The sequence below is a fragment of the Phocoena phocoena genome, chromosome X (genome assembly GCF_963924675.1).
Source record: "Phocoena phocoena chromosome X, mPhoPho1.1, whole genome shotgun sequence".
Taxonomy (NCBI): Eukaryota; Metazoa; Chordata; class Mammalia; order Artiodactyla; family Phocoenidae; genus Phocoena; species Phocoena phocoena.
In genome coordinates this window covers 95,971,352-95,997,852 of record NC_089240.1, presented here as the reverse complement: position 1 = coordinate 95,997,852, position 26,501 = coordinate 95,971,352, and positions in this window count along the sequence as shown.

Below are 26,501 nucleotides of genomic sequence, written 5' to 3'. Positions count from 1 at the left end.
GATCCTACAAAGTGACAGCAGTCAAAGCCAAGAGTTTCCTGAACCTCACACTGAAGGACATCGGGCAGCACATGCAGGAACTGAGCAGGAGCTCCAGTGGAACCAGAAGTACAAAGCCAATCAGAATAAAATGTAGAGGCTCTGAAAATTAAATTATTGTTGGAACTACAACTCACAAAAGTAGGCAAGGTCCTACATGCAAAACCTAAGTAGGATGACTTCCTGCTGAAACAGAGATTTAAATGGGATCAAGAGCCTTCTAACATTATACATAAAATGTCTAAAATACAAATGTACATCACTAGTCATACAAAACAATGAAAAACACTACTAAAGATGATCAACTGACACCAACACTGAGATGAAACAGATGCTGAGATTGTCTGACAGGGATTTTAAACAGGCATTATAAATATGTTTCTATAAATAATTATAAATTCTCTTGAAACAAACAGAAAAATAGGAAGTCCAAAGAAATAGAGGTTATAAAAAAACAACCAATTGGAAATTATAGAACATAAAAATAAAATAGCCGAATTTCTTTTTAAAAAATTCACTGGACAAGCTCAATAGTAGAGTAGATATGATGGAAGACAGAATCAGTGAACTGGAGGACTGATAGGGTCACATTCTGAGCCACAGGAAGAAAATAGTATTTTGAAAATGAACATAGCTTCAAGGATGTATGTGATAATAAGAAATATCTAAAATTTGTATCATTGGAGTCATAGGAGAGGAGAAAGTATGGAGTTGAAATATATTTGAAAAATAATGGGTGAAAATTATCAAACTTCAGTGAAATATTGGTACTTTAATTTACAGATTCCAGAAGCTGAGCAAAACACACATAGGATAAGCCCAAAGAAACACAAAGAGACATCATAATTAAACTTCTGAAAACTAAAAACAAGAAATCTCAAAACAGCCAGAAAAAATGACATGTTGCCTATAAAGGAACACTGATTCAAATGACAGCAAATTTCACATCTGAAGCCACAAAGATCATGTGGAAGTGGCACAATACTTCTTAAAGGAAAAGAATGTTAAACCAAATCATATATTCAACTTTACTCATAACAGTCAAAACCTGGAAACTATCCATATACTTTTCAGTGGGTGAATGGTTAAATAAATTTTGGTGCATCAACCTGTACCAAATGGTACATAATTCAAGAGAATTATGTTGAATGAAAAAAACCTCAAATATATAGTAAGATTTTATTTTATAACATTTGTGAAATAACATAATTACAGAGATGAAGAACAGTAGTGGTGGCAATGAGTTAAGGATGTGGTGTGTAGCTATGAAAATGCAGAATGAGGGTGTTTTGTGGTGATAGTAAAATGTATATCTTGATTGTGGTGGTGATTACATGAAGCTATACATACGGTAAAATTTCACAGATCTATGGGGTCATATGCACACACACACACATTAGTGTATGCATAATTGATGAAATCTGAATAAACTGAGATTTGTACCAATGTCAATTTCCTGTTTTTGATACTGTACTGTGAACAAAGATGTTGCTGCCATTCCAGTTCTACAAAGATCAAGACATTAGTCACCACAGTCAGTCACCAACAGTATACCCTGAGGAGAATTCAGGAAGAAAAAAACCAGGAAGCATTCTGTGCCTTGGATACTGGCCCTAGATAGTTAAGATGCATATCTAAGGAATAATTTCAATGAATCCAGATTCTTGCATCTTGTCATACATAGAAAGCACTAAAATTATTAACTTGAGATGTCTGTTCTTTGAGATTAGCAGTAATGTTTTGATGTTTGGCTTCATGTTTTTCTTCCAGGAAAAAAAACCTCTTATATATCCTGGGTCTTCCCTTCTCTCTCCAAACCAGTTCCTCAGAGCTGAGAGGTTGTTTCCCAGGCTATAGTCCTCAGTAAGTTCTCCAAATAAAATTCAACTCTCAAATTTTAGGTTGTGTGTTTTTCTTTCAGTTGACAGTACTATAGTTGTGTATAGATGTTAACATTGGGAGAGGTGAGGGAAAGATGGACAGCAATTTCCTATACAGTTCTTTGTTACTTACAGTGAATTTACAATTACTTTAAAATATCAATAAAAAGTTTTTATAAGGCATAGGTTGACACTGTATGTTAAATATGTTGAAAAAACAAAACTCCAAATTGTTCTGCATGAGTCTCCCTCTGAAAATGTCAGACTCCTCCTGATGCATCTATAGAGTTTTCATTCACATTTAAAACAAAAGGACATGATATCTTCATCAAGGATTCATAAATGAAGAAGTAGCCCAAAGGTTTGTTATAATTGGAGAGATTTAATCAAAAGCATTGCATCCAACACTCCTTTGACAATGCTTGTTGGAATTTCTGCCCTTACTTCCACTCTTTGGAACTCACCAATTTTAAAGTGACTATGCTTTAAGGTATTTTGTGGTAACCCATTAACAAGGGGAAATTTCCTAACAGTGTATACTGGGGAGAGCTAGTTCTGAGCAAACAAACTGAGTCCGAAGCCTAGAGCAACATGTAGACTGGAAGGAGGTAATAATGTTAAATTCTGAGAATCCTAAAGGCACTAAGCATACAGAAATGAGGAGTACCTAAAAGAACTGATGAAATAGGGAGAGAAGGAATGTAGTACAAACTTACCTACCTAATAATTTGGCTAAGAAGTAGTCTTTGTGTACTACACAAACTCCAGGTTTCAAGTCCCATGCAGTCTCTGACATACACAACACAAAAGTTAATTACATGTTTGAAGGGTAGGTGTTTGATCAGACAAAGCCAGTAGCAAATAATTTTCTTCAGAAAACACTCAGTATGCTCAGTGGTGTGCTAGATGGTCTTGGCTATAGAGATATACAGGGCATAACCTTGGTCTTGAAATTTACAGTGAAGTTGGGTACATAAGAAAAGTATACTGAAAAAGGCATCTAATACTATATATTCTCAATATCTATACCTGGTAGATAGAGGACATTCTATGATAGTTCAGAAAAACGCTATGAACTGGAGAAGTCAAAGACATTTCAGAAAGGTGACAGGATATGAGTAAACCCTTGACTCATGGGCAGAGCTCAGCTAATCAGGAAGGATAGGCATTAGGCATTTTAGGCAATAGGAATGTTGGGTGCTGAGATTTGGAGATAAGGCTGAGAAGTATCAACTGGTGGAAGCTATAAGGAGACAGATTTAAACTCAGTATAGAAAATAACTTTCTTAAACAATGCTTTCCAAAGATAAAATAGAGTACCTTGAAATAAGTACCTTGACATTGGACACTTTTATGTTTATGTTAATTGACCACCTTGTGTGGATGTTCCAAACAATGTTCAAGGTTCAGATGGTTGTTTAAATTTTTATGTCTGTCTTGAAATGGAGGCTTTATGGTGATACTATAATTATTGCTCCCAGATTCCCTATCACACTGTCCTACTTGCCTGATAAACTGGATCACACGGACATGGCTATCTGTCTACACTACCAACTGTTTAACACTCTCTATGTACTGTGCTCTACATTCCTATTTTAACATCATCCTATCACCTACACATATTCCTCGATTTCAAACTTATTTTTCCAGGTCTGACCATCCTCATATAAGCTTGAATCCAAGTTCTTATTCTAATTCTTGATTACTTTCCAAATATATGAGAACAAATTTTAACCAACAACAAATCCTTTATTTTTTTTAGGCTGAATAACCTTATTACTTCCATTATGCCTTCAAAAATGCCTTCAAAATCCTTCATCTTTAATTCATTATTTCTCATCTTAATATGATACCAAGTTTCACATAGGTGATCTATCCAGAGCCAAATAGAGTTAAACTCTATTAGCCATGTTACTTAAGATTTTGTTTTAGTTCCAGTTGAAGTGGATAAATTGAAATACATGCAGCAGCCTACCTTTTATATCCTAGATAACTAAAATTACAGAAATAGTCTAAAAAGTAAATTCTTAAATTTGTTACTGTGTTTCACACAAGAAGAGGAGACTTTAACCCATCATAAAATGTGAATATGTCTTAAAAAATAGAAAGTTAGAAAAGATGACTTGGTGGGAATGTAAACTGGTACAACCATTGTGAAGCCCGTATGGAGGTTCCTCACAAAATTTAAAATAGAATTACCATATGATCCAACAATCCTATTTCTGAGTATATATCCAAAAGAAATGAAATCACTATCTTGAAGAGATATCTGCACCCCCATGTTCATTGCAGCATTATTCATAAAAGACAAAACTTGGAAAAACCTAATTGTCCATCAAGTCTCTCTCTCTCTCTCTCTCTCTCTCTCTCTCTCTCTCTCTCTCTCTCTATATATATATATATATATATATATATATATATATATATATATATATATATATAAATGGAATATTATTCCACCATAAAATAGAAGTAAATCTTTCCATTTGTGACAACATGGATGGACCTTGAGGGCATTACACTGAATGAAATAACTCAGAGGGAGGAAGACAAATACTTATATGCAGACTCTGAAAAAGCTGAACTCATAGAAAGAGAGAGTAGAATGGTAGATGCCAGGGTCTAAGAGGTGAGGGAAACAGAGAGGTGTTGGTCAAATGGTACAAACTTCCAGCTGTAAGATGAATAAGTTCTAGGGATCTTATATATAGCATGGTGACTATAATTAACAATAATATATAATATATTTGAAAGTTGTTAAGACAGTAGATCTTAAATGTTGTTAACAGCAAAAAATATGTAATTATGTCAGGGGATAGAGGTAATAACTAACCTTATAGAGGTAATTATTTTGCAATATATATATATCAAATCATATTGTACACCCAAACTTACATAAGTTATATGTCAATAATATCACAATGAAGTGGACAAAAAGTAGAAAAGATGAGACTGAAGATCCTAGTTAAATACATCTCTTCATTGGAATATTAGTCATTAGTAGGATTGAAGTATATCCATCTGAGCTAATATGGAAAAGTATACAAACTATATTAAGTGAAAAATGAAAGGTGCATTACTATGTATAGTATGATTATATTTGTAGAATGTAGAAAAATATATTCATGGATATATCTATATATCGATATATGTAGATATAGATACATAGATATACACACACACATGCTGGAATATACTTTTTCTTAAAGAAATAACAAATGCTTAATAAGAGTTAAGTCTCAGGGGAAGAATTAGTGGGTAGGAGTTATAGCAATGAGAAGTTTTTGCTTCATTTTGTAGTTTTTTTTTGCATTTTGTAAATTTAAACATATATGTCTTTTATGTCAAAAGGGGGCAGACTTCTTATTGTCTTATTTGTACTTCCTTAAGAAAAAACCCTTCATATTATAAGCAGAGTTTTATTGCAATTGCCTTTTTATTGACCATGTCACATAGTTGAATCAGGGTGAGTCAGAATGTTCAGGTCTTTTCTGCCCAGTTCTCCATATGTAGTTGCTGGCTGACAGTTAATTAAATGAGTACAAAGAATGAGAGAGGCAATATGCAAAGGCAACCACTGTGAAAGATTTTCACATACATTTTTCTTCCTTTCAGAACCCTATGTATTAATATCCTTATGTAAAAATTTCCAATAAAGCAAAGGAGACTTTGTGTCTAGTGGGACCAGAAGAACCAGCATAAATCAATACAGGTTAGGAAGCTACTGGAGTAGTGCAGGCAGGAGATAAAAGTGGTTTGGATTAGGCTAATAGCAGAAGAGGTGGGTAGACATTAACAGATTTGGGATACATTTTTGGAAATGAAACTAGCAGGTCTTGGTGATAAAAGGGTTAATAATAAAGCAGGAATAAAAACTGTGGCTGGAATTGCTGATGCAGATGGGAGAAATTTTAGAAGACTTGGTCTACAATAATAAGAGGATTGTGAAGTGGGAAAAGGAGTTGAAAGGAAATAATACCATGCTTGGGCATAAATAAAATGGATGACCACAACGATAATATAGGAATACTACTTGGTGGATAAAGAATGACCTTTGATATTAAAGACTTGGGCTTTCTACCATATAACCTCTGTGATTAATTGGTCTTTTTTTCTTTTTTTGTAATAGGGATAATATTACTATCTAACTCATAATTTTCTTGTGGGATGAAATCAGGTAATATACATGAGAAAAATTCCCTGTGAGCTCTAAAGCACCATATGAATGTTTTTAATACTATTACTACTATTTTAAAACAATGAAAATTTACTCCCTCTCCTTAATTAAAAATCCTTACCAGCAGCATACTACACTGCATATAATCTCCAAACACTAACTTTGCTGTGTATCTTCTACATTCAACATTATTTTTCAGAGATTTATCCATATCAATAATTATAACTCTAGTTGATTCATTTTAATTGATACCTAGCATTCCATTGAGTGAATATACTACAATGTATTTATCCTTTCCTTTATTGAAGTACATTTAGAATGTTTTAATTTTTTCATTAATACAATGCTTCAAAGATATTCTCATATACGTTTTCTGGTGTAAATACAAGAATTTCTCTAAGATATAGGTCTAGAAACAGGTAAGACTGGTTGTAGGGAATAAACATCTTCAGCTTTATAAATATTGTCAAATGCCCTTTTATGGTGTTTGAAACAATTTGTATTCTTACCAGCAGTGTGTGAGTTCCTGCTTCCTCAAAACCTTAGAGACACTTAGTATCCTTAAACTTCTTAAATGTTTGCTGAATCTGATAATGAGGGATGGAGATGGAATGTCTTTGTGGTTTAACTTTACACTTTACTAGAGCTACCAGTCTTTCATATTTTTTTAGCCCTTATATTTCTTTCTTTGATTAATGACCTTTTATGACCCTGGCTGCTATGGACTGAATGCCTGTGTTCCCCCAAAATTTATATGCTGAAGCCTAACCCCCAATATGTTGGTATTTGGAAGTGGGGGAGCCTTTGGGAAGTGATTAGGTCTTTGGGAAGGAGCCTCATAAATGGTTATCAGTGCCCTTATTAAAGAGGCCCCAGAGAGTCCCTTAGCCTAGCCATCCCCAACCTTTTTGGCAACAGGAACTGGTTTTGTGGAAGACAATTTTTCAAGGGACCAGGGCGGGGAGGGGGGATAGTTCTGAGATGATACAAATGCATTACATTTATTGTGCACTTTACTTCCATTATTATTACATTGTAATATATAATGAAATAATTATACAACTCACCATAATGCAGAATCAGTGGGAGCCCTGAGCTTGTTTTCTTGCAACTAGATGGTCCCGTCTGGGGGTGATGGGAGACAGTGACACCTGACGTGTGTTGCTTATGTCCAGTCTACTCTGTCATCTCATTTTTGTTGCTGTCACTGCAGAAAACCCTGCTTCACAAAGACAGGATGTTGGAAATGGAAGCAGGCTTTTCAGTGCTTTTGTGTCAATCTCAGGATATTCCACCTTGACTTTAATCCAGAATGTATGGAGATTTGAAGTTGTCGCAAACATACTTTTAAGGCCACCATCATTTGTGATCTCAAGTAGTTGATCCTCTTCTAGCACGGACAAAGTCGATTCACCTGGCTTATCCACAAATGGGTCACGGATCCATTCCTTCCCAGTTCGGGGGTCTTTTGTGGTTGGAAAATAATGCTCAAGCTCTTTTGAAAGCTGAGATAGGTGATCATGCACCAGCTGGGAGAAAGAAGGCCCTGGCTCAGTCTCTTTCAAAATCTCTGCTAATGTTTGAAATATGTCAAAAATTCCAATGTTCACTTATCACCCCCATAATTCCAGTTTGGCTTTGAATGCAGCCACTTTATCTGCGGACTTGAACACAGTTGTCATTCTCCCCTGAAGTGACAGATTGCGTCCGTTGAACAGGTTGAATATGTCACACAAGTAAGCAAATTTTGCGACCCATTCTTTGTCATTGAAAGTGGTGACTGTTTTTCTAAGAGAAATCTCTGGAGCAGCTCTTGTAAGTCAAAAGCTCTGGCCAGTGATCTACCTTTAGAAAGCCATCTCATTTCCGTGTATAAGAGAAGACGTGTGTGCTCTGCATCCCTCTCCTCACAGAGCTGTGCAATCAGACGTGAACTAAGGGCATGTACTTTAATGTGGTTGATAATTTTAATCATATCCTGCAAAACTTGTTAAGTTCAGGTGACGTTTTTCAGCTAACCAGCATTTCTGTATGGATGACACCGTGCACAGACTCACATTCAGAAGCGACCTCTTTGACCTGAGTAGTGAAACCAGAAAGCAGTCCAGTCATGGCAGCCTCTCCGCCCGTGCATATACCGACACAAAATGACCAATTCAGCTTTCCTGATATGTAATCAAAGACTTGAATAGTTCTGCAGCTGTGGTGTTGGTTGGCAACAAAAGTGCACATAACATATCCTTATGCACATCCTCCTGAAAAATATATCGCACAAAAACAAAGCATTGTTGCCTTGCTCTCAACATCAGTAGACTTGTCAACCTGGATTGCGTACCATGGTGACTCCTTAATCCTATCTAACAATTGTGCCTCAATATCCTCTGCTATTTCATCAATTCATCTAGTTATGGTGCTAGCTGAAAGAGGAACATGTGCCACCTTTTGAACTGCAGCCTTTCCTAAAAGTTCATGACAAATGTCCTTAGTGGCAGGCAGGATCAACTCTTCACCAATAGTAAAGGGCTTCCTAGCTTTAGCAATGCAGTTAGCCACTAAGAATGATGCTCTTAGTGCAGACACATTTGATGAAGTGGTGGCCTTCAATAATTGCTTCTGTTCTTTGTGTTCGTGGCTTTTTACTTTTGAAAAAATCCAAAGGCTTGTCTTTTAATGCAGGGTGCTTGGTCTCCATGTGGCAAAGGAGTTTTGAGGGTTTCATGGTTTCGTTGGATAGCCAGTCGCCACATATTATACAAAGTGGGCTTGGAGAATGTGAATCACCTCTTGCAATGAACCCATGATTTAAGTAGGACTCATGGTATTTTCTTTTAAATGCAGCTTTCTTTTTGCTGGCAGTCTTAGAGTCTGCTGCTGTCTCATCATGGGGTCTTTCCCCCTTTCAAAGGAGCTCTCCAGCAACGTTTTTTTTTTTTTACTCATTTTGGCTAGGGTAAGCTTGTGGGTCTACCAAAACTGTGACTGAGACAAGCACACAGTGCAGGAAAGAGGAGTGGATGGAAGTGGTAAATAAAATAATGGGCGGGCCAGGCATGGACTAAAATAAGTGTCGGATTCTGACTTAAAGCCTGCCACCAGATGCAGCTGTACAATAGAAGTACATCAACTGATTTGCCACTATAAAGCCTGCCACCAGATGCAGCTTAATTGTCACTTGCTACTCACTGGTACAGTTTTGATATGAGTCTGCAAGCAATTGATTTATTAAGGACTCTATGCAAACCTCTCTGCTAATGATAATCTGTATTTGCAGCCACTCCCCAGCGCTAGCATCACTGCCTCAGCTCCACCTCAGATCATCAGGCATTAGATTCTCATAAGGAGCGTGCAACCTAGATCCCTCACATGCACAGTTCACAGTAGGGTTTGTGCTCCTGTGAGAATCAAATGCCACCACTGATCTGACAGGAGGTGGAGCTCAGGAGGGAATGTGAGCAAAGGGGAGCGGCTGTAAATATAGATGAAGCTTTGCTTGCTCACCCACCACTCACATCCTGCTGCGTGGCCTGGTTCCTAATAGGCAATGGACCAGTACTGGTCTGTGGCCTGGAGGTTGGGGACCCCTGCCCTAGCCCCTTCTGCTATGTGAGGACACAGAGAGAAGACTACAAATCAGGAAGCTCTCATCAGACACTGAATCTGATGGTGCCTTGTACTTCTACTTCCAGCCTCCAGAACCATGAAAAATACATTTCTATTGTTTATAAGCCACCCAGACTATAGTATTTTTGTTACAGAAGCCCAGTCTAAGACATTTGCCTATTTTTTTATATTGAGGTATCTGTATGTGTGTTTTGAAGTAATTTCTTATATGTTCTAGATACAAAGCTTTTTTTTTCATTATTAACATTGAAAATGTTGCCTTTCAGTCTGTAGCTTGAATTTTAAATTGATTTATAGCTTCCCCTATTGTATTTTTTTAATTTAGTCCATTTTATATTTTTCCATTAGGATTTAGACATTTCACATTGTGTTTAAGAAACCATTTATAATTGTAAAACCATAATTGCATTCTCTTAATAACAGCTCTTCTAAAAGTGCCATACATTTAGGTCTCTAACAAGTCTGGACTTTGTTTCTGTAAGATGTAGGTTATGGATATAGTTGTTTTCTATATGGATAACCAGTTTATAGTATCATTATTCAACTAGTCCATTTTTTTAATCTCTGATTATTCATGCCCATAAAGTTTTCATACATGCATAGGTCTGTTTCTTTGGTCTCTGTTCTGTCCTACTAGTCCATATCTCTATTCCTAGGCTAATATCTCACTTTGATAATTACCACAGATTTATATGAAATCTTGACACCTGTTTCTTTTTAAAAATTGTGTTACATATGATCACCTTATCTTTGATAAAGGAGGCAAGAGTATAAAATGGAGAAAAGACAGCCTCTTCAATAAGTGGTTCTGGGAAAACTGGACAGCTACATGTAAAAGAATGAAATTAGAACACTTCCTAACACCATACACAAAAAATAAACTCAAAATGGATTAAAGACCTAAATGTAAGGCCAGACACTATAAAATTCTTAGAGGAAAACATAGGTAGAACACTGTATGACATAAATCACAGCAAGATCCTTTTTGACACACCTCCTAGAGTAATGGAAATAAAAACAAAAATAAACAAATGGGACCCAATGAAACCTAAAAGCTTTTGCACAGCAAAGGAAATCATAAACAAGGTGAAAAGACAACCCTCAGAATGGGAGAAAATATTTGCAAATGAAGCAACTGACAAAGGATTGATCTCCAAAATATACAAGCAGCTCAATATCCAAAAAACAAACAACCCAATACAAAAATGGGTAGAAGACCTAGACATTTCGCTAAAGAAGATATACAGATGGCTAACAAACATATGAAAGGATGCTCAACATCACTAATCATTAGAGGAATGCAAATCAAAACTACAATGAGGTATCACCTCACATCAGTCAGAATGGCCATCATCAAAAAATCTACAAACAATGAATGCTGGAGAGAGTGTGGAGAAAAGGGAACCCTTCTGCCCTGTTGATGGGAATGTAAATTGATACAGCTACTATGGAGAACAGTATGGAGGTTCCTTAAAAAACTAAAAATAGAACTACCGTATGACCCAGCAATCCCACTACTGGGCACATACACTGAGAAAACCATAATTCAAAAAGAATTCATGTACCACAATATTCATAAGCACTATTTACAATAGCCAGGACATTGAAGCAACATAAGTGTCCATCGATAGATGAATGGGTAAAGAAGATGTGGCACATATATACAATGGAATATTACTCAGCCATAAAAAGAAACGAAATTGAGTTATTTGTAGTGAGCTGGATGGACCTAGAGTCTGTCATACAGAGGGAAGTAAGTCAGAAAGAGAAAAACAAATACTGTATGCTAACACATATATATGGAATCTAAATTTTTTTAAAAATGGTTCTAATGAACCTAGGAGCAGGACAGGAATAAAGACACAGACGTAGAGAATGGATTTGAGGACACGGGGAGAGGGAAGGGTAAGCTGGGACAAAGTGAGAGAGTAATATTGACATATATACATTACCAAATGTAAAATAGATAGCTAGTGGGAAGTAGTTGCATAGCACAGGGAGATCAGCTTGGTGCTTTGCGACCACCTAGAGGGGTGGGATAAGGAGGGTGGGAGGGAGATGTGAGAGGGAGGGGATATGGGGATATACATATGCATATAGCTGATTCACTTTGTTGTACAGCAGAAACTAACACAATATTATAAAGGAATTACACTCTAATAAAGATGTGAAAAAAAATGTGTGTTAGCTATTCTTAGCCTTGTAGTCCTCCGTATGAATTTTAGGATTAAGGTTTTTAAGTTCTATAGGAAAAAATTGTCATGGGATTTTAATGAATTTGCATGGGCTTGTAGTTTGTACTGGTGAAAATTAATGTCTTTGTCATACCAAGTCTTCAATTTATAAGCATGGTAGACATCATCATTTAAGTTTTCTTATTGTCTTACAAATTTAAAAAAATGTGTTTGTACTTTTTTTTTCAGATTTATTCCAAGGTCTCTTACTGTTTTTATTGCTATTTTAAATTACATTACATCTTTATTCCATTTTATAATTGTTATACCCAGTGTAGAGAAAACCAGTTCATTTGGTAGATTGATATTTCGTCCAGTAAAATTACTGAACTACATTAATAATGACAATGTGTTTTTTTTTAGGTCTTAATAAGTTTTACTTATTTTTCTTTTATATAGAACAGTGCTAAAAACAAAAGGTGACTGTACATATCTTTCTGTTATACTGATTGCTAAATAACACTTCTTTAGTATTACCACTAAGCATATTTGTTCTAGATTGAGCATGATGCTTACTCTAGGTTTTTGGTAAAAAACACTTATCAAGTGAAGGAAGTTTTTTTCCCCCTCTAATTTGCTAATAGCTTATATGATGGCAGAGTGATTATTTTTTATCTAATTATGTGTCTGGATCTACTAAAATGATTGTACTTTTTCTCCTATAATCTGTTATCAATTTTTGGTTGAATTTTTTTTTTTAAGGAGTCAATCCAGTCCCAATGTTGTTTGTTTGTTTCAGACTGCTGAACTTGTTTTAGAGAATATTTTCATTTGGTACTTTTTACATTTATCTTCATAAGTAGGATTTGTCTCTACTTTCATTTTCTTTTACTCTCCTTGTCTATTTGTTATCAAGATTAGCCATATGGGCAGATATCTCTTCTTTGTAGAAGTTTGCACAAAATAGGTATTATTTGAAATTATAATAAAACTGATCCATAAAACATTTTGGGCCTGATGCTTTGCGGTTTATGTCCGAAGAAGGATTTAATTGACTCATTGAATATTTTTAATATTTATTTTATTAAGATTTTTCTTTTCTGTTTAAGTCAATATGCACAAGTATTTTTTAATAATTTTGTTCATTTTATCTGATTTTTTGATTTAGTGGATATCTTACTATTTGTAAAATCCCTATCCTATCTTAATTTATAAAACTTTTCCTGATCCAAACATTATTTATTTTTGCCTTATTTTCTTAATCATCCCTGACAGAGGTTTATCTATTTTACTAGTCCTTTCAAATAACTAGTTCACTGTTTTATTCTTGTTTTCAATTTTATTAATTTATGTTCTCATCTCTAGTGTCTTATTAATTCTATATTTTTACAGATTTAACATGTTATTTCTTTCTTAGCTTCTTAAGTTGAATATTTAAGTCATTCTTTTCAATCTTTCTTGACTATAAGATATTTTGTGCTACAGTTTTATCTTAAATACTTATTTAGAAACATTTAAAAATGGAATTTTATTCTTAAAAGGACACTGAATTATAAATCTTTTGTAACTTCCACTTGTATTTTATTTTTATAGGTAGATTATTTCAACAGAGCATTTTTCAGTTTCTTTCTTTGAGGTACATTTTATTGTTAATTTCTAATATAGTTTCTGTGATCAAGAAAACAATCTATAGATTTTTCATTGTTTAAAATTCATTTTAAAGGCAAATTTTATATATTTCTATATCTTTGAAAATAACTTACTTATTTTAGGCATTTCTATACAAATCTACTGTCTTGTTAATTGTGCTGTTCAAAGTTTCTGTTACCTTATAAATTTGTCCTGTTTACCTTATCTGTCTCTGATATCGTGTCAAATCTCCTACTGAGTTTATAGTCTTATAAATTTCTTTTTATAATGTTTTAAATTTTTACTTCATGTATATAAAAATCTACGTATTTTTGGATACATACACCTTCATGATTTTTTTGTATTTTTACTTGACTATTGCTTGTTTGTCCACTTTGTATGTATTGTCCATGTATTACCATAATTTTTTTGGCCTTAAATGTGATTATGCGTGAAATTAAAAACACTATACAAGTTTTCTTCTTTCATCACTTTAAAACTATCCATATCAGTTTGTTTTAGGTGTGTTTCTTTCAAAAAGCAGTTTGTGGAAGTATTTATATGTGTGTATATTTAATCTGAAACTCTGTTAATAGGTCAGTTTAACTATTCAATACTTACTTTTGTTATGATTACTGATATTTGTAATTGTTCTTGCCATTTTATTTTGTGCAGTGTTTATTTCTTTGTTTATATTGCTTATACTCTGTCTTCTGTTGAATGGATAGTGTTTATTCTATTTATTATATCCTCTGTCCATGTTTGAAAGCTATAGTTAATTTATTATTATTTTAGATTTTACTCTTAAGTTTTAACATGCATCCTTACCTTAAAAAATTTTAACAATATATAAATACAATTTTTCTGCCAAAGACAAAAGTTTTAGAAAATCTTAACTCACTTCAATAGACATGCTCCATACATGTACACATATCCAATTTTAACACTGTCTAGACTCTAAAATTTTCCTTTCATTATTAAGTAAACATAAATACTCATACAAACACAAAAATTAGTTATCTTTAAATATGAACAGTTAATCAAATATATTTATATTTTTAAATCAATACCTGTTCTCTTATTTCCCTAACATTTTTTCTTTTTTCACTTCACTCTATACATTTTTGTTCTATTCCAGGCCAATAAAAATATTTATCTTATTTTTTATTGTTTTCTTTTATTTTTTCTTAGTATATTGTTTCATTACTATGTTTTTAGAGCAGACAGAAAACTTCTTGATTAGAAGTGCTAGAATATCTTCTTAAGACACTTGCCATTTAACATCATTTAAAGATTTACATTTTTTGATACAGCAAAGATTAATTTATTATACCTAGCCTGTCACCAACCCATGTCATAGCTGTAGGAAAGTACATGAACCACAAAGATTTGCTTAGCATCTTGTTATGTTTCTTCTGAGAGAAGTCATAGGGAACTGGGGAAAAGATGTAGGATCTCAGAGCTTGGGAAAAAGACAATCAAAGGGGAGTAATTAAGGTAATAAAGGAACTTCATAATTAGGCTAATGAGAAACAAGGATCTATATGCTTAAATCTGTATAAGGAAAAAAATCCTAAATGTTTTAGATGGCATAACAGGCCCTAATCTGAAGATTCTGCACTCTAATGATGAACTCTGAAATTGATTCTTTAGATATTTCTATTCAGTATTGCCTGCTGATGTGTTACCTTGGCTAAGACAGCTGTACTTTTTGTGCTTCATTTTCTATGCATGGAATACCAGGTTATTACTCATTATTCAGTTCACATCATTACCTTGAGTAGTACCTAATAAAAGGGGTTATAAAGTGCAATCGTCGATGAATGTTGATTTAGATTACCAGTGGCAACACTGTAACACAGTACCAGAAATGCATGTTGAAGTGTTTGCCTCTGCAAAGTAAATAGCCTTCCATTTTATGTATATATAATAACAAAATCAAATTTATTCTAATGAACATGATTTAAGAAGTCTATCCTTATAGATAAATACATCACTCAGAGTCATTTGGAAGCTTAATTTCAAACTCAAATCACCTCTAATCAACGTTGAGATGTGACAATATTACATTAATAACATATAATAAATTCTCATAACTCATTTTTAAACTGAGTCATACAAAACCACTAGGAGGGGCAGAAAAACTTAAGTGACTCTTAATACTGTAAAACAATTTTCAGCCATCCATTCAGCAAAAAGTTACTGAGCACATGTTATACGGAAGGTATTGAAAACTAGCTTCCTTGGGATATAAGATTATTAATAAGGTGTCCTTTCAATCAATAGAATTGTTATACAGTAGTTTACATGAGGCATTGTGACAGGCACTCTTAATTTTCTCCAAATATAGATTATGCCCATTATATTTAGTAATAAATCCCAAGTTTTAGCTGGGCATCTCATCCTCTGCAATAAAAACTGCATTTCTGAGCCTCCTTTGAGGCAGGTGTTCCCATGTTAATTAGTTTTAGCCAATGACAGATACTAAGTATCTTAAGAGCCATCTAGAGAGCAAATAGAGGGAACGTGTCCTCTCATTATTTCTTCTTCATTCCTGCTTTCTGGAACGTAGATATGGTAACTAGAACTAAACCAACTATCTTAAACAATAGTGGGAGACACAGACTAAGGATGATTGGACAGTAATATATTGTAGAATGATGCCACTTTTCTTATGCTGTGGAATCACATAATAAATCTGGACTATCTTTCTTTAAACTACTTTCATATGGTGAGAAATAGGATCAAATGTTTGTTTTGTTTTGTTTTGTTTTTTTGCGGTACGTGGGCCTCTCACTGCTGTGGCCTCTCCCACTGTGGAGCACAGGCTCCGGACGCGCAGGCCCAGCAGCCATGGCCCACGGTCCCAGCCGCTCCGCGGCACGCGGGATCCTCCCGGACCGGGGCACGAACCCTCGTCCCCTGAACCACTGCGCCACCAGGAAAGCCCCAAATGTTTTTTAAGCCACTATAATTGAGTTTTCTGGCCTGTACTGGCAACCTCAATCCTAACTGAAACAGATTAAAAAAAAAAAAACACAAATATACAGTGAAATGCCACAAGTTCATTAAGAATAAACTTCCATAGGTGTTCAAAAAGGAAAAATGGTAGGTATGATGGACTACTCCCCTTTCCAGGCATCAACACCTTCCTACATGTTCACACAATTTTGAGCTTACAATAAAAAATAATAAATCACACAAGAAAACAAGACACCATGAGTGACATTACAAAGTGTTGACAAGGATGTGAAGCAAGTGGAATTTTCATCCATTGTTGTGAAAAATGCAAAATATTACAGCCACTTTGGGAGCTTGGCAACCCCTTATAAAGCCAGATATTTACTTACGATGTTAGTCAGCATCCCATTTTATAAGTATTTATACAAGAGAAATGAAAGTATAAGTCTAAACAAGCCTCTATAAGAAATGTTTTTGCTGTACTTATAAGTCAAACATCAGGACAGTAACCAAATGTCCATCACCTTCTTAATGAATAAACAAATTGTGGTATATCTATACAATTTAAACCAATCAGAAAGGTTCCATGAAACAGCAAGAATCTCAAATGCAATATGCTAAGTGAAATATGCCAGACTGAAAAGCTATATACTGTATGGTTACATTTATATATCATTCTGGAAAAGGCAAACTATCAAGAAAGTATAGAGATCAATGGTTGTCAGAGGTTGAGAGTGGGGTAAGGTGATTAACTGAAAAATACAGGAGGAAACTTTTCGGTGTGATGGTCGAGTTCTATATTTTTATTTTGGTAGTGATTACATGAATATATGCATTTGTTAAAAATCAGAGGAACTGTGTCACTAAGAAGGGTGAATTTTATGTATGTAAATTTTTAAAATTTAAGGTTTTATTATACCAAGATCAGATTTAGTCCAGGCATGCCAGGAAATTTCAACATGAAGCTTCAATATGAGGTAATCTATTAGTATAATTCATCACATATGATTTTGATAGAAGCCTGAAAGGTAATTTGTAAAATTGGAAATTTAACCTCCACCCATAAAAGGATTTAAAGGAGAAATTGGAGATAATTTCTCAAAATCATTAACAGAATTAAAAATTGAAAGAAAATATATCTTTAGTACTAAACTTAACAGAACTTATGTGGAAGAAACTACAAAACTTGGAGTTGCATAAAATGAGATAGAATTAATGGAAAGACATAATTTTCCTGAAGGAGATGGCATTATAATGTACCTATGGAACTTCTTCCAAAATTAACATACTAATGTAAAGAAAACAGATAATTTTAACTTTTCAAAATAATTATAAATGTTTCAGTGGAGGAATATATTGGTAACATTTGGCAAAGATTTTAAAAATTACTGAGCGGCTCCTTGCACTATGACATATTAACAGTATGTAAAAAACATAATAGATTAAATGGTCTATAGCAAAGTCTATGGCAAGTGACTAAAGGAAGAAAAATCCATAAACATAAATAAAAATGTATAAACTTATCAAAGTTCATTCAATAGTGTCATTTTAATCAGTAGAGAAGAAATTTTTAAATATTTGTAAAAATATTATTATGCTTTGTATTTCATATCAATTCATAAGTATTAATTTCAGACACAAAAATATGAATAAAAGAGACAAAATAAGTTCTTTTTTATTTTAAAGTAAAATATTAAAAGCTATGCTAACTTTAAAAATTGTATATTAAATACCATAAACTCAAATTAAAATAATTGGAGAGATATTTATTCTGCATGTGGTAGATTAAAAGTTACTATCTTTCATAGTAAATATATATTAAACATGTTAAAAATTGGAACATTCCTCATCTCATCCCACATCTAAGCTCCCTCAAAATAAACTATGGACATAAAAGGCAATTTCAGGCAAAAAAGGAAAAAAGGGTTGAAAGGAAAGTAAGGTAAAATAGAAAAAGCAAGTAGCCAATAAATATAAAATAAATTTTCAACCAAGGGAATGCAAAATGAATTTTTAATATCATTTTAACTATTGTTCATTCTTTAAATTTGGGAAATTAAAAAAAATAATAATACATTTGCTCTGTAATAGGTATGTTCTTACATTTCTGACAAGAATGCAAATTTATCCAAACTTATAAGAGAACCTGGCAACATAAGTTATTAAACCTTAAAAATGAGTATTTTTAACTTTATTCCAGTTATTCCATTACTAAGAATTTATATTAAGTATAATAAATATATATATATTCACTGCAACATTATTTGTGACATGAAATATAATAATTTTAAATTACTGTGCTCAGTAATATTTGATAACATTGGAAATTCTCAATTTACTTTATTGAGAAAATCAAGTTACAAAGAATATGTCATTTGATGTTAAACTCATTTTGAAAATTTCCACTATCCATCTATTTTCTTACTACATACACATTAACAATATAACCCCTAAGGTAAACTGGTTACCTCTGTGTGGCAGGATTAAGGGTGTTTGAGCACTGTAGAAAGAGTAAGTAGAATGTAGTTGGGAGTCAATAAGATATAAATAAAAGGATTACAAAGCATTTAGAAGAGCTTCAGCTAAAGGTAGTAAGTGGTAGACTGCCACACAATTTTGTTAATTCCCTAATAGTTCTTAGCATCCTAAGATCTGTAGGTGAGAAGTCAGTGACTCAGGTTTGTGGACTGGCATGATGGTAATCGTGAAAAGTCAGAAGTCTGGCCAATTCTAGGAACCATGCAAAGATATCAATTAAAAGGTTGACTTGGGCTTCCCTGGTGGTGCAGTGGTTGAGAGTCCGCCTGCCGATGCAGGGGACACGGGTTTGTGCCCCGGTCCGGGAGGATCCCACATGCCGCGGAGCGGCTGGGCCCGTGAGCCATGGCCGCTGAGCCTGCACGTCCGGAGCCTGTGCTCCGCAACGGGAGAGGCCACAACCGTGAGAGACCCGCGTACCAGAAAAAAAAGAAAAAGGGTTGACTTGTTTCTAAAGGCCAGGTAGGGAAGTAAATGATGTCAGAAAGTGTTCTGATAGATGTGGAAAATACCATGACATTAAGGGATAAAAGATTATAATGAGTATGTAAGCAGGAGTAAGAGTGGGGGATGAAATGAGTAATATAATATTAATATAATCTTAAGGTTGAAAGAGGTTTCTTTTCAATTTTTTGCTTTAAATGTTTAAAATATTATCTTGAAATAATTTGAGACTTTCACAAACATTGCAAAAATAATAAAAATAAGTCTTGTGTACCCTTATCCAGATTTTGTAAAAGCTAACAAGTAGTCAAAGTATAATTATCAAAAGTCACAAAACTAGTACTGATACAATTCTATGATCTAATCTGAAGATATTACTCTGATATCAACAATTTTCCTCCTAATGTCTCCTTCCTTGACCAGGACCCATTCCAGGATCATGCATTGCATTAAATGATAAAAATGTGCCAGTGGATGACTGAGGTGGAAAGGTGGCGAAATCACATTGGAGAGGATCACAGAAGTTCAGAATATTCATTTATTCATTATATTCATTATCAATATTATATTCATTATATTCATTCATTTATTCATTCCTTCATTTATGCATTCTGTAAGTTCTGTTTGAGCCCTTAAATATGTGTCAGGCATATAATTATGTACTGGGTGTTGGCAATAGTAGAGGAAATATGTCATAGTTTCTGCCTTCGAAAAGCTCTGAATCTCAGATACAAGTCCCTTTTATGATTCTGACTAAAACAGAAACAAACAAACAACTCCAAGACATTAACAGTTTTATAACTTACCATGGAATACATCCAATTGTTATCAAACATGCCAAGGACTGTCTTGCCAAGTTCTATGTTTTACACTTCCTTGGCACATTGTTGGAATTTAATAAAAGTTAGTAAATGATAATGAGCAGCATCAATCCCTAAAGATGGAGATCACATATTCCCCACCATCCTCAAGTATAAAGAAAAAAGAAACATGAATCAATTTCATTCTTTGTATGAGGTTTCATATAGATAAATTTTAACGTTGTGTATCATCATGGGTTGTCATGCTAATAAACTACTATTGCACTTCCAAATAAATGTCTGCATTCCATATTAAATAATAGCAAACAGAATGCTGGAATGCTTTATTCCTAAAAGAAAGTGAATTACTGATGATATTCTCTGGCTCCCCACTGACTATAGGATAAAACACTTTGCTTATTTCAACATTCAAGCCTTCTTACAACCTAATTCTGACCTTCCAATTTCTATCCTTCATGAAAACCTTCCTCCGTTTCAGACACTGATGCACAAGATACCCTGTATGGTGTCTCTCCCATTTGTACTGTTCATTCCAAATTCAAAAACATCTTCCCTCCTAATTACTTAAAAGTGTACCCATCATTTGTTTCCATCATGTAGGAAGAGCTCAACACATGTTTCATGACTAATTCTCTAGAATGTTCTCTTAAATTTTAAAGTAGAGTAAACAAAACCTCTAACATTGCTCTAAGAACACTGTCCTTTACCTATCAACAATAAGGAGGCAGTTATCAAACAATGCAAATGATGAAGACCTTGGGGATCTTTCCAAGTATTCATATTTATAAGCTATCCTGGTTGTTCCTACACAACAAGCACTTTCTTACAGAAACTATAAGAATAAATATGATATACAGTTGGCCCTTAGTATCTGTGATTTCTGTATCCATAGACTCAATCAACTGCAGATCAAGAATATTCAGAAAAGGAGTGAGCCGGAGCCCCCGAATCAGCGGCTCCTTTAACCCCGTCCTGTCTGAGCGAAAAAACAGACGCCCTCCAGCGACCTACACGCAGAGGCAGGGCCAAATCCAAAGCTGAGCTCCTGTGAGCTGTGAGAACAAAGAAGAGAAAGGGAAATCTCTCCCAGCAGCCACAGAAGCAGCAGATTAAAGCTCCACAATCAACTTGATGTACCCTGCATCTGTGGAATACATGAATAGACAACGAATCATCCCAAATTGAAGAGGTGGAATTTAGGAGCGAGATCTATGATTTTTTTTTCCCTTTTCCTCTTTTTGTGAATGTGTACGTGTATGCTTCTGGGTGAGATCTTGTCTGTATACTCTTGCTTCCACCATTTGTCCTAGGGCTCTATCCGTCCATGATTTTTTTTAAAAAATTCTTTTTCTTAATAATTAAGTTTAATTGTAATCACTTTATTATACTTTACCTTCGTTCTTTCTTTCTTTCCTTCCTTCCTTCCCTCCTTTAGACAACGAATCACCCCAAATTGAGGAGGTGGTCTCTGAGAGCAAGATTTATGATTTTTTCCCCCTTTACCTCTTTTTGTGAACGTGTATGTGTATGCTTCTGTGTAAGATTTTCTCTGTATAGCTTTGCTTCCAACATTTGTCCTAAGGTTCTATCCGTCCCTTTTTTTTTTTCCTAAATACTTTTTAATTCAATAACTATATTATACTTTATTTTATTTTTACTGTATCTTCTTTCTTTCTGTCTTTTTTCCTTCTTTCCCTCCTTCCTTCCTTCCTCCCTCTATCCCTCCCTCCCTCCTTTCTTTCCTTCTTTGCTTCTTTCTTCCTTCCTTCCTTTCCTCCTTTCCTTCTTTCTTTACTCATACTTCTACTAATTCTCTCTACTTTTTCTCCCTTTTATTCTGAGCTGTGTGGATGAAAGGCTCTTGGTGCTCCAGCCAGGAGTCAGGGCTCTGCCTCTGAGGTAGGAGAGCAAACTTCAGGACACTGGTCAACAAGAGACCTCCCAGATCCGCATAATATTAAACGGTGGAAATCTCCCAGAGACCTCCATCTTAACACCAGCACCCAGCTTCACTCAACGACCAGCAAGCCACAGTGCTGGACAACCTATGCCAAACAACTAGCAAAACAGGAACAAAACCCCACCCATTAGCAGAGAGCCAGCCTAAAATCATAATAAGGCCACAGACACCCCAAAACACACCACCAGACGTGAACCTGCCCACTAGAGAGACAAGATCCAGCCTCATCCAGCACAACACAGGCACTAGTCCCCTCCACCAGGAAGCCTACACAACCCACTGAAACAACCTTAGCCACTGGAGACAGACATCAAAAACAACGGGAACTACAAACGTGCAGCCTGCAAAAAGGAGACCCCAAACACAGTAAGATAAGCAAAATGAGAAGACAGAAAACACACAGCAGATGAAGGAGCAAGATAAAAACCCACCAGACCTAACAAATGAAGAGGAAATAGGCAATCTACCTGAAAAAGAATTCAGAATAATGATAGTAAGGATGATCTGAAATCTTGGAAGTAGAATGGACAAAATGCAAGAAACAGTTAACAAGGACCTACAAGAACTAAAGATGAAACAAGCAACGATGAACAACGCAATAAATGAAATTAAAAGCACTCTAGATAGGATCAATAGCAGAATAACTGAGGCAGAAGAACGGATAAGTGACCTGGAAGATAAAGTAATGGAAATAACTACTGCAGAGCAGAATAAAGAAAAAAGAATGAAAAGAACTGAGGACAGTCTCAGAGACCTCTGGGACAACATTAAACGCACCAACATTCGAATTATAGGGGTTCCAGAAGAAGAAGAAAGAAAGAAAGGGACTGAGAAAATATTTGAAGAGATTATAGTTGAAAACTTCCCTAATATGGGAAAGGAAATAGTTAATCAAGTCCAGGAAGCACAGAGAGTCCCATACAGGATAAATACAAGGAGAAACACGCCAAGACACATATTAATCAAACTGTCAAAAATTAAATACAAAGAAAGCATATTAAAAGCAGCAAGGGAAAAACAACAAATAACACACAAGGGAATCCCCATAAGGTTAACAGCTGATCTCTCAGCAGAAACCCTACAAGCCAGAAGGGAGTGGCAGGACATACTGAAAGTGATGAAGGAGAAAAGCCTGCAACCAAGACTACTCTACCCAGCAAGGATCTCATTCACATTTGATGGAGAAATTAAAACCTTTACAGACAAGCAAAAGCTGAGAGAGTTCAGCACCACCAAACCAGCTTTACAACAAATGCTAAAGGAACTTCTCTAGACACGAAACACAAGAGAAGGAAACGACCTATAGTAGCGAACCCAAAACAATACAGAAAATGGTAATAGGAACATACATATCAATAATTACCTTAGATGTAAATGGACTAAATGCTCCCACCAAAAGACACAGATTGGCTGAATGGATACAAAAACAAGACCCTTATATATGCTGTCTACAAGAGACCCACTTCAGACCTAGAGACACATACAGACTGAAAGTAAGGGGATGCAAAAAGATATTCCATGCAAATGGAAACCAAAAGAAAGCTGGAGTAGCAATTCTCATATCAGACAAAATAGACTTTAAAATAAGGACTATTAAAAGGGACAAAGAAGGACACTACATAATGATCAAGGGATCGATCTAAGAAGAAGATATAACAATTGTAAATATTTATGCACCCAACATAGGAGCACCTCAATACATAAGGCAAATGCTAACAGCCATAAAAGGGGAGATCGACAGTAACACATTCATAGTAGGGGACTTTAACACCCCACTTTCACCCATGGACAGATCATCCAAAATGAAAATAAATAAGGAAACACAAGCTTTAAACGATACATTAAACAAGATGGACTTAATTGATATTTATAGGACACTCCATCCAAAAACAACAGAATACACATTTTTCTCAAGTGCTCATGGAACATTCTCCAGGATAGATCATATCTTGGGTCACAAATCAAGCCTTGGTAAATTTAAGAAAGCTGAAATTGTATCAAGTATCTTTTCTGACCACAACGCCATGAGACTAGATATCAATTACAGGAAAAGATCTGTAAAAAATACAAACACATGGAGGCTAAACAATACACTACTTAATAATGAAGTGATCACTGAAGAAATCAAAGAGGAAATAAAAACATACCTAGAAACAAATGACAATGGAGACACAGCGACCCAAAACCTATGGGATGCAGCAAAAGCGGTTCTAAGGGGGAAGTTTATAGCAATACAAGCCCACCTTAAGAAGCAGGAAACATCTCGAATAAACAACCTAACCTTGCACCTCAAGCAATTAGAGAAAGAAGAACAAAAAAACCCCAAAGCTAGCAGAAGGAAAGAAATCATAAAAATCAGATCAGAAATAAATGAAAAAGAAATGAAGGAAACGATAGCAAAGATCAATAAAACTAAAAGCTGGTTCTTTGAGAAGATAAACAATATAGATAAACCACTAGCCAGAATCATCAAGAAAAAAAGGGAGAAGACTCAAATCAATAGAATTAGAAATGAGAAAGGAGAAGTAAGAACTGACACTGCAGAAATAAAAAAAATCATGAGAGATTACTACAAGCAACTCTATGCCAATAAAATGGACAACCTGGAAGAAATGGACAAATTCTTAGAAATGCACAACCTGCCAAGACTGAATCAGGAAGAAATAGAAAATATGAACAGACCAATCACAAGCACTGAAATTGAAACTGTGATTAAAAACCTTCCAACAGGGCTTCCCTGGTGGCGCAGTGGTTGAGAGTCCGCCTGCCGATGCAGGGGACACGTGTTCATGCCCCGGTCCGGGAAGATCCCACATGCCGCGGAGCGGCTGGGCCCGTGAGCCATGGCCGCTGAGCCTGCGCGTCCGGAGCCTGTGCTCCGCAACGGGAGAGGCCGCAACAGTGAGAGGCCCGCGTACCGCAAAAACAAACAAACAAACAAAAAAAACCTTCCAACAAACAAAAGCCCAGGACCAGATAGCTTCACAGGTGAATTCTATCAAACGTTTAGAGAAGAGCTAACACCTATCCTTCTCGAACTCTTCCAAAATATAGCAGAGGGAGGAACACTCCCAAATTCCTTCTATGAGGCCATCATCACCTTGATACCAAAACCAGACAAGGATGTCACAAAGAAAGAAAACTACAGGCCAATATCACTGATGAACATAGATGCAAAAATCCTCAACAAAATACTAGCAAACAGAATCCAACAGCACATTAAAAGGATCATACACCATGATCAAGTGGGGTTTATTCCAGGAATGCAAGGATTCTTCAATATACGCAAATCTATCAATGTGATAAACCATATTAACAAATTGAAGGAGAAAAACCATATGATCATCTCAATAGATGCAGAGAAAGCTTTCGACAAAATTCAACACCCATTTATGATAAAAACCCTCCAGAAAGTAGGCATAGAGGGAACTTTCCTCAACATAATAAAGGCCATATATGACAAGCCCACAGCAAACATCATCCTCAATGGTGAAAAACTGAAAGCATTTCCACTAAGATCAGGAACAAGACAAGGTTGCCCACTCTCACCACTCTTATTCAACATAGTTTTGGAAGTTTTAGCCACAGCAATCAGAGAAGAAAAGGAAATAAAAGGAATCCAAATCGGAAAAGAAGAAGTAAAGCTGTCACTGTTTGCAGATGACATGATACTATACATAGAGAATCCTAAAGATGCTACCAGAAAGCTAATCAATGAATTTGGTAAAGTAGCAGGATACAAAATTAATGCACAGAAATCTCTGGCATTCCTATATACTAATGATGGAAAATCTGAAAGTGAAATCAAGAAAACACTCCCATTTACCATTGCAACAAAAAGAATAAAATATCTAGGAATAAACCTACCTAAGGAGACGAAAGACCTGTATGCAGAAAATTATAAGACACTGATGAAAGAAATTAAAGATGATACAAATAGATGGAGAGATATACCATGTTCTTGGATGGGAAGAATCAACATTGTGAAAATGACTCTACTGCCCAAAGCAATCTACAGATTCAATGCAATCCCTATCAAACTACCACTGGAATTTTTCACAGAACTAGAACAAAAAATTTCGCTATTTGTATGGAAACACAAAAGACCCCGAATAGCCAAAGCAATCTTGGGAACGAAAAAAGGAGCTGGAGGAATCAGGCTCCCTGACTTCAGACTATATTACAAAGCAACAGTAATCAAGACAGTATGGTACTGGCACAAAAACAGAAAGATAGATCAGTGGAACAGGATAGAAA